Genomic DNA, 20,270 nt, shown 5'->3' on the forward strand with positions numbered 1-20,270 from the left:
GCTTGACCCTTGGAGGCAGAGGTTGTGGTGAGCCGAGATTGAGCCATTGCACTCCAGCCTGGGCAACAGAGCAAGACTCTGTCTCAATAAAAAAAAAACAAAAAACAAAACAACAACAACAACAACAACAACAACAAGCTGGGAAAGGGGAAGACAGGGAAGCAGACGTGGTCTTAACACCTCTAGAAAGGAACGCAGTCCTGCTGACATGTCAGTGTTGGCCCAGCAAGACTCAGATGAACTCCTGAACTGCAGAAGTGTAATAGAATAAATTTGCATCATTTTAAGCCACTGTTGCCTCTGGCTGCTGTAACACATTATCATAACCTGGTGGTTTAAAACAACAGATAGGCCAGGTGTGGTGGCTCACTCCCGTAATCCCAGCACTTTGGAAGGCCGAGGCAGGCAGATCACGAGGTCAGGAGATCGAGACCATCCTGGCCAACATAGTGAAACCTCATCTCTATTAAAATACAAAAAATTAGCCAGGCGTGGTGGTACACACCTGTAGTCCCAGCTACTCGGGAGGCTGAGGCAGGGGAATCGCTTGAACCAGGGAGTCGGAGGTTGCAGTGAGGTGAGATCGCGCCACTGCACTCCAGCCTGGCAACAGAGCAAGACTCTGTCTCAAAAAACAAACAAACAACAACAACAAAAAACTAGATATTAATTATCTTGAAGTTCTGGAGGCTGGAAGGCCAAAATTCAAGGCAGCAATAGGGCCTTGCCTCCACCATTCTTTACCTACTTAGTTTTGGGGGCTGCCAGCATTCTATGACTGTGGCTGTGTGGCTGCTTCACTCCCCTCTCTGTGTTCACACTGCCTCTTTCTCTGGGTCTGCTCTCTGAGTGTCTCTTGTAAGCACACTGCTTATTGGATTTAGGGCCCCTTCAGATAATCTAAGATGATCCCATCTCAAGAAGTTAGATCTGCTAAGACCCTTTTTCTTCATATAAGGTAACTGTCTTAGTCTGTTAAAGCTGCTATAACAAAGCACCATAGACTGGGTGGCTATAAACAGGAGAAATGTATTACTCACAGTTCTGGAAGCTGAGTGCCCAAGATCACAGCACCACAGAGTCGGTGTCTGGTGAGGGCCCAGTGTCTGGTTCTCAGTGGCTGTTGTCTGGCTGTGTCTTCACATGGCAGAAAGGACAAGGCATTTCTCTGGGGTGTCTCTTATAAGGGCACACATCCCACTCATGAGGACTCTACCCTTGTGACCTGTCACCTCCCAAAGGCCCTGCCTCCTAATACCATCACCTTGGTGATGGGGTTTCAACATAGTAGTAACATTCACAAGTTCTAGGGATTTGACACAGGTATTTGCCGGGGGTGCTTTTTTTTGTTTTTTTGAGACAGAGTCCGCTCTGCCGCCCAGGCTGGAGTGCAGTGGCACGATCTCCACTCACTGCAAGCTCCACCTCCCGGGTTCACACCATTCTCCTGCCTCAACCTCCCTTGTAGCTGGGACTACAGGCGCCCACCACCGCGCCCGGCTAATTTTTGTATTTTTAGTAGAGACGGCGTTTCACCGTGTTAGTCAGAATGGTCTCGATCTCCTGACCTCGTAATCCGCCTGTCTTGGCCTCCCAAAGCGCTGGGATTACAGGCGTGAGCCACACGCCCAGCCTGGGGGATGCTTTTTCAGTTTACCAGAGCCACTAAATTTGTAGTAATTTGTCGTGACCATGACAGAAACCTAAAAACAGGACAGTATCTTTTTTCTTTTTTTTTTTTGAGATGGAGTTTTGCTCTTGTTACCCAGGCTGGAGTGCAATGGAGTGATCTTGGCTCACCACAACCTCTGCCTCCTGGGTTCAAGCAATTCTCCTGCTTCAGCCTCCCAAGTAGCTGGGATTGCAGGCATGTGCCACCACACCCGGCTAATTTTTTGTATTTTTAGTAGAGACGGGGTTTCTCCATGTTGGTCAGGTTGGTCTCGAACTCCCGACCTCAGGTGGTCTACCCGCCTCAGCCTCCCAAAGTGCTGGGTTTACAGGGGTGAGCCACTGCCCCAGCCACAGGACAGTAACTTTCTGAGAGCCTGCCCTCCAGATTTCAGACTGGCCGAGCCAGCCCCCATAGTGCATAAGCCAATTCCTTGCAGTAAATCTCCTACTGATTCTGCTTTTCTGGTTGAACCCTGACTGACATAATATGCCTGTGTCAATATCAGCCTGACAAAGATGCAGAATATTTCCAAGTCCCCAGAAGTTTCCCACACACCTCTTTTATTTTTCTTTTCTTTCTTTTTTTTTTTTTGAGACGGACTCTTGCTCTGTCGCCCAGGCTGGAGTGCGGTGGCACGATCTCGGCTCTCTGAAAACTCTGCCTCCCGGGTTCCCGCCATTCTCCTGCCTCAGCCTCCTGAGTAGCTGGGACTACAGGTACCGCCACCACGCCCAGCTAGTTTTTTTGTTTTGTTTTGTTTTTGTATTTTTAGTAGAGACGAAATTTCACCGTGTTAGCCAGGATGGTCTCGATCTCCTTATCTCGTGATCAGCCTGCCTCGGCCTCCCAAAGTGCTGGTATTACAGGCGTGAGCCACTGCACCTGGCCTGTCCACCACACGCCTCTTTTCAGTCCATCCTACTCCCTGCAGACCACCTCACCCAAGCAAACACTTTCTGACTTCCTTTTTTTTTTTTTTTTTTTTGAGACAGTGTCACTCTGTCACTCAGGCTAGAGTGCGGTCGCATGATCTTAGCTCACTGCAACCTCCGCCTCCTGGGTTCAAGCGATTCTTCTGCCTCAGCCCCCTGAGTAGCTGGGATTACAGGAACCCACCACCACACCCGGCTAATTTTTTGTGTTTAATAGAGAAGGGGTTTCTCCATGTTGTCCAGGCTGGTGTGGAACTCCTGACCTCAAGTGATCCGCCCGCCTCGGCCTCCCAAAGTGCTGGGATTACAGGGGTGAGCCACCACGCCCGGCCAATTTCTAACTTTTGTCATCAGTGAGTAGTGCTGTCTGTCATGGAAGTTCATATAGATGGAATCCCACAATATGTACGTTGTCTTTTGTGTGTGGAAAATTACAGAATAATTTTGAGGTTCATCTGTTTTATAATACTACTTGTATATCCATTCTCTTCCCCTTTTAAAAACTTTTTTTCAGTATTTAATGTTTTGATTTTTGTGTGGTAAAATACACATAAAATTTACCATCTTAGCCATTTTCAGTGCATAGTTAAGTCTATTTACATTGCTGTGTAGACCGGGTGCGGTGGCTTATGCCTATAATCCCAGCACTTTGGGAGGCCGAGGTGGGCGGATCATGAGGTCAGGAGATCAAGACCATCCTGGCTAACTCAGTGAAAACCCGTCTCTACTAAAAATACAAAAATTAGCTGGGTGTGGTGGCGGGCGCCTGTAGTCCCAGCTACTCGGGAGGCTGAGGCAGGAGAATGGTGTGAACCCAGGAAGGGAGCTTGCAGTGAGCCGAGATGGTGCCACTGCACTCCAGCCTGGGCGACAGAGCGAGACTCCATCTCTAAAAAAACAAAACAAAACAAAAAACACATAGTGGTGTAACTGCCACCGCTATCCATCTCCAAAAATCTTTTCATCCTGCAGACCTGAAACCCTGTACCCATTACACAACTCCCATTTCCCCTTCTCCGGACCCTGGCAACCACCATCCCACTTTCTGTCTCCCAAATGTAACTCCCTAGGCACCTCATCTGAGTGCAGTCACACAGTGCGTCTCTGTTTGTGCCTGGCCCATTTCATTTCGCACAGTGTCCTCAAGGTTCGTCCATGTGGCAGCATGTGACAGTTTCTCCACTTTTAAAATCTGAATAATATTCCATCATATGGATAAACTGCCTTTTGTTTATCCATTCACCTGTCAGTGGACACTTGGCTTCTTCCACATTTTAGCTGTTATGAAGACTGTTGCTATGCCTGTTGTCCCAGGATTTGGGAGGCTGAGGCGGGAGAATCACTTGAACCCAAAAGGCAGAGGCTGCAGTGTGCCAAGATCATGCTACTGCACTCTAGCCTGGGTGACAGAGCAAGACTCTGTTAAAAAAAAAAATGTTGCTATGAACATGGGTGTACAAATATCTCTTCAAAATCCTGTTTTCAATTTTTTTGGTATGTATCTTGCTTATTTATTTTTTTAGGAAACATATTGTTTTCCATAGTGGCACCATTTTACATTCCCACTAAGAGTACAGAGTTCCAATTTAATCATATCCATGCCAACACTTGTTACTTTATTTTTATTTTATTATTATTATTATTGTTATTATTATGGAGTCTCACTCTGTCACCCAGGCTGGAGTGCAGTGGCAGGATCCTGGCTCACTGCAACCTCTGCCTCCTGGGTTCCAGCAAGTCTCCTGCCTCAGCCTCCCAAGTAGCTGGGATTACAGGCATGAACTACTACTCCTGGCCTTGTTGATAGTAGGCATCCTGGTGAGTGTGAAATGGAAGAACACAAGAACAAATCCTTTTGATTTGTTCTTTCCTTTTTATTGCTGAGTAATATTCCATTATATGAACCGTATTTGTTTATCCATTCTCCTATTTGTGCACTTTGGGTTGTTTCTAGTTTTTTTCGATTATAAATAAGCTGGTAAAAATATTCATTATACAGCCAGGTGCGGTGGCTCATGCCTGTAATCCCAGCACTTTGGGAGGCCTAGGTGGGCAGATTACCTGAGGTGGGGAGTTGGAGACCAGCCTGCCAACATGGAGAAACCCCGTCTCTACTAAAAATGCAAATTAGCCAGGAGTGGCGGCACATGCCTGTAATCCCAGCTACTCGGGAGGCTGAGGCAGGAGAATTGCTTTAACCCGGGAGGTGGAGGTTGTGGTGAGCGGAGATCAGGCCATTGCACTCCAGCCTGGGCGACAAAGAATGAAACTCTGTCTCAAAAAAAAAAAAAAAAAAAAAAAAAAAGAGACAAAAAAGAATAGTCATTATATAAGTTTTTGTGCAGAGATTAATTTGTATTTCTATTAGGTAAATACTTAGAAGTAGAATTACCATCGGGCCAGGCGCAGTGGCTCACGCCTGTAATCCCAGCACTTTGGGAGGCCGAGGCAGGTGGATCACGAGGTCGGGAGATCCAGACCATCCTGGCTGACACGGTGAAACTCCGTCTGTACTAAAAATACAAAAAAATTAGCCAGGCGTGGTGGCGGCGCCTGTAGTCCCAGCTACTAGGGGGGCTGAGGCAGGAGAATGGCGTGAACCCGGGAGGCGGAGCTTGCAGTGAGCTGAGATCGCGCCACTGCACTCCAGCCTGGGCGACACAGCGAGATTCTTTGTGAAAAAAAAAAAAAAAAAAAAAAAAAAAAAAGAGAGAGAAGTAGAATCACCGTCATAGGAGATATATATGTTGAATAAATATATGTTGAATTTTATAAAAGACTTCCAAAGTGGTTTCTTTCTAAAGTGTGAGTCTTTGGACCTATTTTTCCTGCATTGTCATTGTATTGTTGCCCGGGTTCTTTACATATTCTGGACACAAGCTCTCTGTCACATGTACTGCAGTATTGTCTGGTAATATTGTCTATGCCTTTTCACTCTTTTAACATTATCTTTTGATGAGAAATTTTAAATTTCGATCAAATCAATTTATGATTTTTTTCTAAAGGTACTAACCCTATATTTTTGAGAAATCTTGCCTACCTCTACAGTTATAAAATTATTCTCTTATGTTTTCTTCTAGAAGCTTTGTATCTTTAGCTTTCAAATTTAGGTCTGTGATCCATACACAGTCAGTTACTTTTTGTACATGCTGTTGGGGAGGAGGCTGAGTTTCAGTTTTTCCACATCGTTATGCAGTTATTCTAGTACCATTTTTTAAAAAAAATTTTTCTTTTATTCTTTTTTTTTTTTTTAATATGGAGTCTCTCTCTGTTGCCAGGTTGGAGTGCAGTGGCCTGATTTTGGCTCACTCCAACCTCCATCTCCTGGATTCAAGCAATTGTCATGCCTCAGCCTCCCGGGTAGCTGGGAATGCAGGCGCCCACCACCACACCCAGCTAATTTTGGTATTTTCAGTAGAAACAAGGTTTTGCCATGTTGGCCAGGCTGGTCTCGAACTCCTGACCTCAGGTGATCCGCCCACCTCGGCCTCCCAAAGTGCTGCAATGACAGGCGTGAGCCACTGCGCCTGGCCGGGATTACATATTTTAAATTATCACAGTATAACTTGAATTTGGGTTCTGTCTTGTCATCTACAATGTAAAAACATTTGGAATCTAATTTTGAGACTCCACCCTAGGCACAGAAAAGCAGTAATCTGCTGATTTGAAAATGTGTGGACTGGGAACCAGAATGTCATCCAAACCCCCGTTTTGCAGGAATGTGAGAAAGTGTTATCTGAATATTGAGTCAGCTGGTAGATTGTCTCAATCCGCTGGTCAGGAGTCGTTTGCTGCTTTTTGCCTTACGCAGAGCACAGGCGGGCGTAGCCAAACCTTCATCATCTAGAGGCCGGACTAGAATACCTGATGCCCATCCTCACGGTTCTCCGTGAGAAGCAGGGGTCGCGGGTGAAGGGCAGTGAGGTTGCTGGGGCCGAGCAGGGGTTTAGGGCAGTTTTCCTAAGCGCGCCTGTGAGCGGCTCACTCCACTCAGCGTTTCCGCGTGAGGGTCTGTTACTTCGCCGGCCTTTCAAGATTGTTTTCTGGCACGAGCTCAAATCGGGTTTCCTTCCCGTTCCGGCAGGTCGGCGCTCGGATTTGCCCCGGCTCTCGTGGGCGACGGGCCCGCGGGGGCCGGTGGGGGTCCCCAGCTGGGTCTGCGCGCCGACCTGCCGCTCCTGGAACCGCCGACGGGCGCAGGTGAGCGCCTCCTGCCAGGCGGGGCGACGCCACGGGGCGGCGCCACAGGACACCCGGGGCGTCCCCCTGAGCCCCTTCCCGGCGGAGCCCCGGGACGGCGTGCGGACCCCGTTCCTCCGCGCTCCGAGCCGGACGGACCCGCGGGAGGACCTCACGCCCGCTCCGCCCCGACCCCGTCGTCCCGCGCAGGCTGAGGTGGCGCCGGCCGGCAGGTGGCCAGGGGCGCTCCGCCTGGGAGGACACCTTCGGCGGCCGGCGTGGGGGAAGCGGCCGGCCGGGGACGCCCCGCCGGGAGGAGGGAGCGGCCGGGGCCGCGGCCGGGAGGGAGGAGCGCCGGGAGGAAGAGGCCGAGCCGGGAGAGCCCCCGCCCCGGGAGGAAGGGGAGGAGGCCGAGTGTTTCCTGGCGCATTCCCGGCCAGCCCGAGTGACTCACTCGGCCAAGGAAACTCCCAGGGCCCGCCCAGGACCCCCAAGCCGCCGCGGACCCAGGTGAGAAACCCCGCTCCCCCGCGCCCGCCCGGCGGCCTCCGTGGGGTTCGAGTCCCCCTTGGAACCTGGGCCGGCCAGGGCGGCGGCGGGGCTGGGACGGAGCCCCCCACCCCGGCGGCGCGGCCTCCCCGGCGGCGCGGCCTCCGGGATCGCCCTGGTCCCCGCGTCCCCCAGGTCGCGACCCCGGGCTCCCGCGCGTCCCGGGCTCCAGGTCCCCGCACTCCCTGCACCGGCCTCCCGGGCCCCGCGCCCCCGGCCTTTCGGCCTCGACCCCGAGCTCCCCGCCCCCGCGTTCCCCGCCTAGCGCCCCGCGATCCCGGATTCCGCGCCCCGGCACGTGGCACAGCTCCAGTGGGGAAGGAATACCTTCGTGTTTCACGTTTTTGTTGGAAAGTAAGGAGCAAGGAGATTGCTAATGTTGCGCTAAGGTCGCGCAGCAAGCTCTGAACCCGTTTTTGTTTCGTGCCCCTGTGAGCACCGGAGGGAGCCCGGCGGAGCCATTCCGCGCATTCTTGGAGAGAGGAGTTTTGGGCTTTGTTAAGGAGGCGCGATTGTTACGGGGGCCGCACTGTTTCGCACAAGCGTCTGAATTGTGTATTTTAAGGGTGAAATGCGTGAGCTTAATTTGCAGCACATTGTGGGTGTGACCAGAAGGGTGGAAGAATAATTGGGAAACGGGGTTGATGGAGCGTATTTTAAGCTGAGAGGGACGTCTGGACGGTGTCAGCTCCGCTGTGAAGTCCAATCAGGGAGCGGCTGCTGATGAGCCCAGCGCCGCGTGGTCGCCGCTGGGGACTGAGGCTCGTGAGCGTTTGTTTTCCGGCGGCGCAGGGCACCGTGGCCGCGCAGGGAACGGTGGTGGTTCTTGGAGTCGCCCGGCGGACTCCGGGATGAGGCGTGGTCGGAGCCGCGGTGATGCCCGGTGCAGGGCGCGCATTGCTGTGCTTGACAGCTTGGGGGCTGCGGCAGAGTCCCGGCCAGGCCGGGACCCGCGGGGGCCCCACGCGTGCTGCCCTGTCCCCGCGGGTGGCCAGCGGCTTTCCAAGTGATGTCTAGATCTGCAGGCGCGGAGCCTGGAAGAACGCGTCGCGTTGTGAGTGGGCGCGGACCGTAGCAGGTGTGCACTTGCAGGGCCAGTAGGAAGAGAGCGCCGGTGCCCTCACTGCGACCGAGGCGCCCTGGAGTCGTGGCGGAGGACGTTTCCTGCGTTAAGACAGGTGTCTGTGCCGCGCTCCAAGAAAATGTACCCCCTAAGTTTGTGTGTGTGCTTAAATTTGTTTTAAAATGTGGTAAGATTCACTTTTTGGTGTGCAGTTCAGTGAGCTTTAACAGATGCGTGGACTGTCGTGACTGCCACCGCTGTCAGGATACTCAGGAAGGCAGCCTCTCTCTTCCCCGCTCTTGCAGCCACCTGTCTGTTCCTCAGTCCTCCTGCTTTGGCCGTTCCAGGATGTCACGTGTGGGCTTGCAGTCTGGCTTGTTTCACTTAGCATAAGGCGTTGGACATTCAGCTATGCTCTGGTTTGTCCCTGAAGAGTAAAGATACAAGCATCTGAAAAATGTGGCTCTCGGATACAGCCTGAGAGAGAGACTAAAATGATAAAGTACTGAGAAAAATTACAAAACTATAGTTCATTAAAAACATTAAGCAGTAGGGAACCGTGTATGCTAGAAGTGAAATTCCCTCGGTACTTCTAAGTAGTATACAGTCTTTTCTCTGCATAAGCAATTTTTTAGATAACATAGCGAGATCATATTGCATATATTATCGTACATTTTTCACTTAATGATGTTAGGTTACTTAAAGATCTTAGCAATCTTCACATGTTGATATATACAGTATATACACACAGATTTCCTTCAATCTTTTTTTTTTTTTTTTTTTTTTTTTTGAGACGGAGTCTCGCTGTGTCGCCCAGGCTGGAGTGCAGTGGCCGGATCTCAGCTCACTGCAAGCTCTGCCTCCCGGGTTTTTACACCATTCTCCTGCCTCAGCCTCCCGAGTAGCCGGGACTACAGGCGCCCGCCACCTCGCCCGGCTAGTTTTTTTTTTTTTTTGTATTTTTTAGTAGAGACGGGGTTTCACCGTGTTAGCCAGGATGGTCTCGAACTCCTGACCTCGTGATCCGCCCGTCTCGGCCTCCCAAAGTGCTGGGATTACAGGCTTGAGCCACCGCGCCCGGCCTCCTTCAATCTTTTAAATAACTCTATAGTATTCTTTTTTTTTTTTTTTTTTTTTTTTTTTTTTTTGAGATGGAGTCTTGCTCTGTGGCCCAGACTGGAGTGCAGTGGTACAAACTTGGCTCACCACAACCTCTGCCTCCTGGGTTCAGGTGGTTCTCCCACCTCAGCCTCCTGAGTAGATGGGATTACAGGCACGTGCCACCATACCCGGCTAATTTTTGTCTTTTTAGTAGAGACGGGGTTTTGCCATGTTGCCCAGGCTGGTCTTAAACTCCTGACCTCAAGTGATCCACCCGCCTCAGCCTCCCAAAGTGCTGGGATTACAGGCATGAGCCACTGTGCCCGGCCAAATGACTGTAGTATTCTGTAGTGTGGATGTTTCATAATTTTATCAGCCTCCTGTTAATTGACATTATAGTTATTTACTGTTTTTCACCACTACAGTCAGTGCTTGTGTCTGTATCTTTGTACACATACTCAAGTTTATAATGCTAAAGGTGACTTTGGGTTTAAATAATAGCTAAATTCTTTTCTTTTCTTTTCTTCCCCCCCACCCTTTTTTTTTTTGAGATGGGGTTTTACTGTTGTCACCGAGGCTGGAGTACAGTGGTGTGATCTTGTCTCACTGCAAACTCCGCCTCCTGGGTTGAAGCAATTCTCCTGCCCCAGCCTCCCAAGTAGCTGGGATTATAGGCGCCTGCCGCCACACCCAGCTAATTTTTGTATTTTTAGTAGAGACAGGGTTTTGCCGTGTTGGCCAGGCTGGTCTCAAACTCCTGATCTCAGGTGATCCACCCACCTTGGCCTCCCAATGTGCTGGGATTACAGGCGTGAGCCACCGCGCCCGGCCAAAACATATTTTATACTGTTGAAGTTTCAACTAACACATCCAAGCTATTCTCATTGTTTTTCCTATTAAAGTTTAGCCAGCCCTTAGAGGCCATAGATAAAGCACGGATTAATTACATGACATAATTTAAAAACCTTATTTTAGCCAGTGCAATAATATCAGACAAAGAAGTAAAAGGCATACAGATTGGAAAGGGAAAATTGTCCCTATTTGCCGACAACATGATTATCTACGTAGAAAATCCAAGGAATCTATGAAAAAGCTACTAGAACTAATTAATGAGGTTACAAGGCACAAAGTCAACACACAGAAGGCGACCTTATTTTTCTTTTCTTTTTTTTTTTTTTTTTAGACAGAGTTTAACTCTTGTTGCCGGGCTAGAGTGCAATGGTGCGATCTTGGCTCACCGCAACCTCTGCCTCCCGGGTTCAAGTGATGCTCCTGCCTCAGCCTTCCAACTTCCAAGCAGCAGGATCACAGGCATGTGCCACCACGCCTGGCTAATTTTGTTTTTTTAGTAGAGAGGGGGTTTCTCCATGTTGGTCAGGCTGGTCAGGAACTCCCAACCTCAGGTGATCCGCCCACCTCAGCCTCCCAAAGTGCTGGCATCACAAGCGTGAGCCACCGGGCCTGCCCTGGCGACTTTATTTCTACATACAGCAGTGCCCCTTATCCGTGGGGAGATACATGCAAAGTCAACACTATACAAGCTGACCTTATTTCTGTTTACAACAGTCCCTGTTATCCATGGAGGATATGTTCCAGCAGATGCCCAAAACCTCCGATAAGACAGAACCTTTTGTGTACTGTGTTTTTTTCCCTATACATCTATGCCTGTGATAAAGCTTAATTTATAAACTAGGCACAGAAAGATATTAACAACAATAACTGTTCATAATATAGAATAATTATATACTGAAAAAAGATATATAAATGTGTTCTCTCTTTCAAAATATCTCTTTGTATGCACTCACCTATTTTTGGAGGGCAGTTGACTATAGGCAGCTGTAACTGGGGAAACAGAAATTGCAGATAATGAAACTACAGATAAGTGGGGACTACTGTACTAGCAATGTACAATTAGAAAGTTAAATATGGCCCGGTGCAGTGGCTCACGCCTGTAATCCCAGCACTTTGGGAGGCTAAGGTAGGTGGATCACGAAGTCAGGAGTTCGAGACCAGCCTGGCCAACATAGTGAAACCCTGTCTCTACTAAAAATACAAAAATTAGCTGGGTATGGTGGCGGGCGCCTGTAATCCCAGCTACTCAGGAGGCGGAAGCAGAAGAATCGCCTGAACCTGGGAGGCAGAGGTTGTGGTGAGCCAAGATAGCGCCACTGCACTCCAGCCTGGGCAACAGAGCGAGACTCTGTCTCAAAAAAAAAAAAGAAAGTTAAATTTAAAAACACACCGTTTCGCTTGCTTCAAAAGAATCAAATACTTGGGTATACATCGAATAAGACTTACAGGATCCGTATGCTGAAGATGAGAGAAATCAAAGATCATTTAAGTAAGTGGGGGGACATACCATGGTCAGTGGTTGGAACACTCAACATGGTAAAGACATCAGTTCTCTTCATATTAACCTATAAATTTAACCCAATTCCAATTTTAAAATATTAGCATGCTTTAAAAACAAAAATTTTAAACAAAAATTTTGTTTATTGAGGTATAATGTACCTAATTTGTAAAATTCACCTACTTTTAAGTATATGGTTGGCTGACCTGTGAACAAGGGGGGTTAGGGATGCCAACTCCCTGTGCAGTTGAAAATCCGAGTGTAACTTTTTTTTTTTTTTTTTTGAGAAGGAGTTTCGCTCTTGTTGCCCAAGCTAGAGTGCAATAGCACGATCTTGGCTCACTGCAACCTCTGCCTCCCCGGTTTAAGCCATTCTCCTGCTTCAACCTCCCAAGTAGCTGGGATTATAGGCGTGCACCACCAGGCCTGGCTAATTTTGTGTTTTTAGTAGCTACGGGGTTTTCACCGTGTTGGTCAGGCTGGTCTTGACCTCCTGACCTCAGGTGATTGGCCGGCCTCTGTCTCCCAGAATCCTGGGACTACAGGCGCCCACCATCATGCCTGGATAATTTTTTTGTTTTTGTTTTTGTATTTTTTTTTTTTTTAGTAGAGATGGGGTTTCACCGTTTTAGCCAGGATGGTCTCTATCTCCTGACCTTGTGATCCGCCCGCCTTGGCCTCCCAAAATGCTGGGATTACAGGCGTGAGCCACCGCGCCGGGCCTTTTTTTTTTTTTTTTTTTTTTTTTTTTGAGACGGAGTCTCGCTCTGTCACCCAGGCTGGAGTGCAGTGGCCGGATCTCGGCTCACTGCAAGCTCCACCTCCCGGGTTCACGCCATTCTCCTGCCTCAGCCTCCCGAGTAGCTGGGACTACAGGCGCCGCCACGCCCGGCTAGTTTTTTGTATTTTTTAGTAGAGACGGGGTTTCTCTGTGTTAGCCAGGATGGTCTCGATCTCCTGACCTCGTGATCCGCCCGTCTCGGCCTCCCAAAGTGCTGGGATTATAGGCGTGAGCCACCGCGCCCGGCCTTTTTTTTTTTTTTTTTTTTTTTGAGACGGAGTCTCACTCTGTCGCCCAGGCTGGAGTGCAGTGGTGCGATCTCGGCTCACTGCAACCTTCGCCCAACCAGGTTCAAGAGATTCTCCTGCCTCAGTCTCCTGAGTAACTGGGATTACAGGCGCCCACCACCATGCCCCGCTAATTTTGTATTTTTAGTAGAGACGGGATTTCACTATGTTGGCCAGGCTGAACGAGTATAACTTTTGACTTCCCAAAAGTTAAAACTACGAATAGCCTGCTCTTGACCAGAAACCTTACTGATAACATATGATTAACACAGATTTTGTAAGTTATGTGTATTACATACTGTGTTCTCATAATAAAGTAAGCTAGAGAAAAGAAAATGTTAAGAAAATCATGAGGAAGAGAAAATAAACTGACTACTCGTCACGTGGAAGTGGATCATCAGAAAGGTCTCCATCCTCAGTGAGCAGGCCGAGGAGGAGGAAGTCGATGGGTTGGTTTTGCTGTCTTGGGGGTGGCAGAGGGAGAAGTGGAGGAGGTGGAAGAGGGGCCAGAGAGGCAGGCATACTCCATGTAACTTTTACTGGAAAAAGTCTGCAAATAAGTGGACCCGCATGGTCCAAACACGTGTTGTTTCAGGGACAACTGTACAATAATTTTTAGAAGATTTCTGGAGCTGTGCAGCCATCACCATAATCCAGTTTTTGTTTGTTTGTTTGAGACAGGGTCTCAGTCTGTCACCCAGGCTGGAGTGCAGTGGTGTGATCTCAGTTCACTGCAATCTCCGCCTCCCGGGTTCAAGTGATTCTCATGCCTCAGCTTCCCAAGTACCTGGGATTACAGGAGGTGCCACCAAGCCCAACTACTTTTTTTGCATTTTCAGTAGAGATGGGGTTTCACCATGTTGGCCAGGCCAGTCTCGAATGCCTGACCTCAAGTGATCCACCTGCCTCAGCCTCCCAGTACTGGGATTACAGGTATGAGCCATCGTGTCCGGCCTGTTTTTGTTTTTTTAATTTTAATTATTTTTTAAAATGGAGATGGGGTATCATTATGTTGCCCAGGCTGGTCTTGAACTCCTGGGCTCAAGCAATCCTCCTTTCCTCCCGAAAGTGGTAGGATTACAGATGTGAGCCACCATGCCCGGCCTTGCTCATCTGTTGATGGACAGGTTGATTCTGTGTCTTGGCAGTTGTGAAAGGTGCTGCAATAAACATGGGGTGCAGATCTCTCTCGGACGTACGGATTTCATTTCTGTTGGATATATACCCAATAGTGGTGTTGCCGGGTCATATAGTAGTTCTATTTTTAATATTTTGAGGAACCCCCGGCACTGTTTTCCATAATAGTTATACTGATTTACATCCCCACCAACAGTGTACAAGGGTTTCCTTTTCTCCACATCCTGGACCACACTTATTATCTTTTGCCTTTTTGACAAGAGCCAGTCTAACAGGTGTGAGGTGATAGCGCATTGTGGTTTTGATTTGGATTCCCTGATGATTAGCGATGTTGAGCGTTTTTTCATGTACCTGTTGGCCAATTGTACACCTTCTTTTGAGAAATATCCATTCAGATCTTTTACTATTGAGTTGTTTGAATTCTTTGTATATTTTTGTTGTTAATCCCGTATAAGTTGTTTGCAAATATTTTCTTGCATTCTGTAGATTGTCACTTTACTCTGTTGATTGATTTCTTTGCTGTGCAGAACCTTTTTCGTTTGCTGTGATCCCATTTGTCTATTTTTTCTTTTGTGGCCTTTGCTTTTGAGGCTTTATTTCCTCAAAATAAGCTAGGCACAGAAAGATAAGTACTGCATGATCTCACTCATATGTGGAATCTGAAAACGCTGATGTCACAGGACAGAGCAGAATGGTGGTTACCAGAGGCTGGGGTGTCTGGCGGAAGGGGAGAGAGGAAGATGTTGGTCAAAGGACACTCACTCACAGTTAGATAAAAGGGGGAAAGTCCAGAATAGGCAAATACGCAGAGACAGAAAGTAGACAGGTGATTGCCTGGGGCCAGAAAGCCGGAGAGAGAGGAGAGGAAAAGAACAGGCAGAAAAACTGAGAATGACTGCTAATGGTTAGGGAGTTGCTGCTGCTGCTTCTTCTTCTTTTTTTTTTTTGACAAGGTCTTGTTCTGTCACCCAGGCTGGAATGCAGTGGGGCAATCACAGCTTACTGCAGCCTTGACATTTTGGGCTTAAGCGATTCTCCCACCCAGCCTGTCCAGTACCTGGCACTACAGGGGTGCACCATCATGCCTGGCTAAATTTGGGTGTTTTTTTTTTTTTTTGAGATGGAGTCTCACTCTGTCACCCAGATTGGAGTGCAGTGGCACGATCTCAGCGCACCCCAACCAGCCCAGGTTCAAACAGTTCTCCTGCCTCAGCCTCCCAAGTAGCTGGGATTACAGGCGTGCACCACCACACCTGGCTAATTTTTGTATTTTTAGTAGAGGCAGGGTTTCACCATGTTGGCCAGGCTAGTCTAAAACTCCTTACCTCAAGTGATCCTCCTGCCTCAGCCTCCCAAAGTGTTGGGATTACAGGTGTGAGCCACCACCTAAATTGTGTATTTTTTTTTTTGTAGAAATGAGGTTTCGCCATGTTGCCCAAACTGGTCTCAAACTCCAGAGCTCAGGTGATCCCCCTGCCTGGGCTTCTCAGGGATTATAGGCTGAGCCACCGCACCTGGCCACATTTAAGTCTTTAATTCATTTCGGGTTGATTTTTGTCTATATTGAGAAGCCAGGTCTGATGTTATTCTTCCGTATGTGTGTATCTAGTTTTATCAGCACCGTTTATTGAGGAGCCTATCCTTTTCTCATTGTGTGTTCTTGGCACCTTTGTTAAAAATCAGTTGGCTGTAAATGCATGCATTTATTTCCAGGCTCTATTCTGTTCCCGTGGTTTATGTGTCTTATGTTTATGCCAGTAGTGTGCTGTTTGGGTTAGTACTGCTCTGTAGTTTTTGGTTTTTTTTTTTTTTGAGACGTCGTCCACTCTGTCACCCAGGCTGAAGTGCAATGGCGCAATCTTGGCTCACTGCAACCTCCGCCTCCCAGGTTCAAGCGATTCTCCTGCCTCAGCCTCCTGGGTAGCTGGGGATTACAGGTGTGCACCACCACACCCAGCTGATTTTTGTATTTTTAGCAGAGACGGTGTTTCACCATGTTGGCCAGGCTGGTCTCGAACTCCTGACCTCAGGTGATCCACCCACCTTGGCCTCCCAAAGTGCTGGGATTACAGGCATGAGCCACCGTGCCCAGGCTCTGTAGTATATTTTGAAGTCAGGTAGTGTGATGCCTCCAGCCTTGTTCTTTTGCTCAGGATAGCTTTTGCTATTCCAAGTCTTTTGTGGTTGCATACAAATTTTAGGATTTCTTTTTCTGTTTGTATGAAGAGTATGGTAGGTATTTTGATAGAGATTTCATTGAATCTGTAGATTGCTTTGAATCTGTAGATTGCTTTGGGTAGTATTTATTGGTTATTTATTTTTTGAGATGAGTTCGCACTCTGTTACCCAGGCTGGAATTCAGTGGTGTAATCTTGGGTCACTGCAGCTTTGATATCCTGGGCTCAAGCAGTCCTCCCACTTCAGCCTCCCAAGTGTCTGGGACTACAGGTGTGAGCCACCACATGCAGCTGCTTTTTATTTCATTTATTTTCTTTTTCTTTTTTCGTATGTTTGAGAGAGTTTTGCTCTTGTTGCTCAGGCTAGAGTGCAATGGTGCCATCTTGGCTCACCACAACCTTTGCCTCCCGGGTTCAAGCAATTCTCCTGCCTCAGCCTCCCGAGTAGTTGGGATTACAGGCATGCAGCACCACGCCTGGCTAATTTTGTATTTTTAGTAGAGACAGGGTTTCTGCATGTTGGTCAGGCTGGTCTCGAACTCCTGACCTCACGCGATCTGCCCACCTCAGCCTCGAAAGTGCTGGGATTATAGGCGTGAGCCATCATGCCCAGCCTTATTTTTTAGTAGAGACAGGACTAGCTGTGTTGCCCAGGCTGGTCTGGAACTCCTAAGCTCAGGTGATTCTCCCACCTCATCCTCACAAAGTGTTGGGATTACAGATGTGAGCAGCAGCACCTGGTCTATTATTTCTGTTGTTGCCGGTGTTTTTGGTGTCATATCCAAGAAATCATTGCCAAATCTGATGTCATAAAGCATTTCTCCTGTTTTCTTCTAAGAGTTTTATAGTTTTAGATCCGATGTTTAAGCTGTTGATCTGTTTTGAGTTAACTTTTCTATGTATTATCTAAGGTAATGGTCCAACATAATTCTTGTATGTGTGGATATTCAGTTTTCCTAACACAATTTGTTGAGAAGACTATTGTTTTTCCATTGAATGATCTTGACATAATTGTTAAAAATCATTTGACCACATATGTGAAGGTTTATTTATGGGTTCTTCATTCTGTTTAATTGGCCAGTATGCCTTTCTTTATGCCAGTGCCACATTGTTTCAATTACTGTAGCTTTATAGTAAGTTTTGAAATAAAAAGGAGTGAAGTCTCCAAATTTGATTCATCTTTTTCAAGATTGTTTTGGCTATTTTGGGTTTTCGGAGATTCCTATGAATTTTTAAATGGGTTATTTTTTGCAAAAAAAAAAAAAAAATCTGCTGTTGGAATTTTCAAAGGGATTGCATTGAGTCTTTAGAAGGCTTTGGATTATATTGTCATCTTAACAATATTATGTCTTTCAATCCTGGGAAGACGTTTTTATATTTAAAATGTGTTTCTAATGGATAGCATTTGGTTGGTTCATGTTTTCTGTTTACTCTGTAAATCTGTGCCTTTTGATTTGAGTGTCTTGTTCATTTACATTTAATGCAAATATGTATGTGGTGGGATTTACATCTGTCATTTTGTTATTTGTTCTCTTTAAGTCTTATATCCGGAGAGCTGATGGCCACAGCAGCTCAGGCCTGATTTCTAATAAGAAGGTTATCTAATAGAAGGATTTCAGAGCATTCCAGGGACAAGATTTGCATTTGTGTGATTTTTTTTTTGTGTTAAAAGCCTCTTAGAACATGGTCTCAAGAAGTTAGGGATGTGTTTTTCACCATTGTGTTGGTTTAAGCCTGATGTGCATCTGTGCTGTTGGGCACAAGCTTACCGGGCATTTGTTTTCCTGGTGGCTCCCCTCCAACTGTATTATGACTGCATTTCCTTCAGGCACAGCCCATGCCGCGGGCTGTGGCTCGGCCCTCCATGGGGGCAGAGATGATGCCTGTTGAGCTGTGGCTTCCAGGTTTTGTAGATGGGAATAAGACAGATGTACAGTGATAGCTGCTGTGACCTTGTTATACCCTGTTCTTTGCTTTCCCTGGCACATTCAGGGATTTTTGCCTCACAGGGGAGGGGGGAAAAAAACCCAAAATGCTCTGAAAGCAGTGACTTTCATCTTGAAACCTGACTCCATAGCCAAAATTTGATGCTCAGAGCCTGTGTGGTCACTCCTTGCAGTCATGTTGTCCTGGCCAGGGCAGCGGGGATGAGTGTTGATTTGTCCTTGAAGATATCACAGAAGGAGGTGTGCTTGCTCCAAAGAACCACATAGCCCCACAGCTGAAGTGGCGAAGTTCTGTATTCCATTTGAATCCCTGTCCAAAGCTTGACTTCTCAAGCTATTCCTAGAAGGACCAGTCTCCACAAAACCAGTGAGCCTGAACACCACCTGGACTCTTGGCTCACTGGGGCCAGCTGCAAGCAAGTTTAGGTGAAGAATTCAAGGATAAATCAATATCGGAAAGTCTATCAATGTATTAGGATAAAAGAGAAAAGTTATGAGATTATCTCATAGATAAATAATAGCATTTAATAAAAATTCAACATTTGTTTATGATTAAAGACTTCTAGAAAAAAAAAGGGATAGGGATAGAAGGAAATTGTCTTTTTTTTTTTTTTTTTTTTCCAGACAGAGTTTCGCTCTTGTTGCCCAGGCTGGAGTGCAATGGCACAATTTCGGCTCACTGCAACCTCTGCCTCCTGGGTTCAAGCGATTCTCCTGCCTCAGCCTCCCAAGTAGCTGGGATTACAGGTGTGTGCCACCACGCCCAGCTGATTTTGTATTTTTAGTAGACGTGGGGTTTCACCATGTTGGTCAGGCTGGTCTTGAACTCCTGACCTCAAGTGATCCACCCGGCTTGGCCTCCCAAAGTGTTGAGATTACAGGCATAAGCCACTGCGCCTGGCCTTTTTTTTTTTTTTAAGTTTACCATCCTGGTTCTAAAATGTCTATAGAAGAATAAAAGTTCACAAATAGCTAAGCCAATTTTGAAAAAGAGCAGATTACACCTGTAATCGCCACTCTGTGTAGGTCTGTGTCCTAATCTCCTTGTCTTTTTTTTTTTTTTTTTTTTTGGAGATGGAGTTTCGCTCTTGTTGCCCAGGCTGGAATGCAATGGCATGATCTGGGCTCACCGCAACCTCTACCTCCTAGGTTCAAGTGATTCTCCCGCCTCAGCCTTCCGAGTAGCTGGGACTACAGGCATGCGCCACTGGCCTGGCTAATTTTCTATTTTATTTTAGTAGAGATGAGGTTTCTCCATGTTGGTCAGGCTGGTCTCGAATGCCCGACCTCAGGTGATCCTCCCGCCTTGGCCTCCCAAAGTGTTGAGATTATAGGCATGAGCCACCGCGCCCGCCTAATCTTGTCTTATAAGGACCGGGTCCCAGTGGATGAGGGCCCACCCTGATGGCTTCATATTAACTTAATTATCTCTGTGAAGAACGGAGGCATTCTGAGGTCCTGGGGATGGGGTTAAGGCTTCAACACACAAATTTTGAGGGCACACAGTTCAGCCCATAAGAGTTTGTTTCATTAAAACATGGGCTTGTCATTATCACCCTTTGATCCCCTGGGCCAAGTCCTGGTTGATGGGGCACCCCTGAACTCTCAGAGCCATGGGCGCCTGCTGCTCTCTGGGGACGCCGGGGCAGAGGGAAGGGGCTGGGGCCTGGTGTGTCAGCTACTAGGGAAGCCTAATTCCTCATCGCTGTTAGATAAAAATACAGGAGCTCTAGTATTTGCTTCTCTCATTCCGAGGAATCACAGTCATGCATCACTTGCCAACAGGGATACGTTCTGAGAAATGCATGGTTAGGCACTTTTGTCATTGTGTGGGCATCACAAAGTGCACTTACACCCCCAGATGGTACCGACTGCTCCTCATCTAGGCTGCACGGCAGAACCTGTCGCTCCCAGGCCACACGCCTGTGCAGTGTGTTACTGCAGCGAACACTGTGGGTAAGAGTATTTGTATATCCAGGTTTACGTAAACATAAAAATGGTACAGTGACACCATCTCAGCTCACCACAACCTCTGCCTTCCAGGTTCAAGTGGATCTCCTGCCTCAGCCTCCCAAGTAGCTGAGATTACAGGC

General features: G+C 47.7%; 1 protein-coding gene across 12 annotated transcripts in view; it reads left to right on the forward strand.

Annotated features, from left to right (window-relative positions):
* The first annotated feature begins 6,701 nt into the window (after nucleotides 1-6,701).
* The window catches only part of CYFIP1 (cytoplasmic FMR1 interacting protein 1), a 120,247-nt gene continuing 106,678 nt past the window's right edge, over nucleotides 6,702-20,270 (forward strand). For 9 of the 12 annotated variants that reach the window (XR_012414635.1, XM_045395147.2, XM_073995243.1 and 6 more), the window contains exon 1: nucleotides 7,213-7,296. The gene's annotated coding sequence lies outside the window, so the exon portion shown is untranslated. Of the gene's footprint in view, nucleotides 6,808-7,212; nucleotides 7,297-20,270 lie in introns of those variants that run through there. The other 3 variants (XM_045395148.2, XM_073995246.1, XM_073995242.1) reach the window with 1 other exon arrangement.

Source organism: Macaca fascicularis, chromosome 7, assembly GCF_037993035.2.
Source record: "Macaca fascicularis isolate 582-1 chromosome 7, T2T-MFA8v1.1".
NCBI lineage: Eukaryota > Metazoa > Chordata > Mammalia > Primates > Cercopithecidae > Macaca > Macaca fascicularis.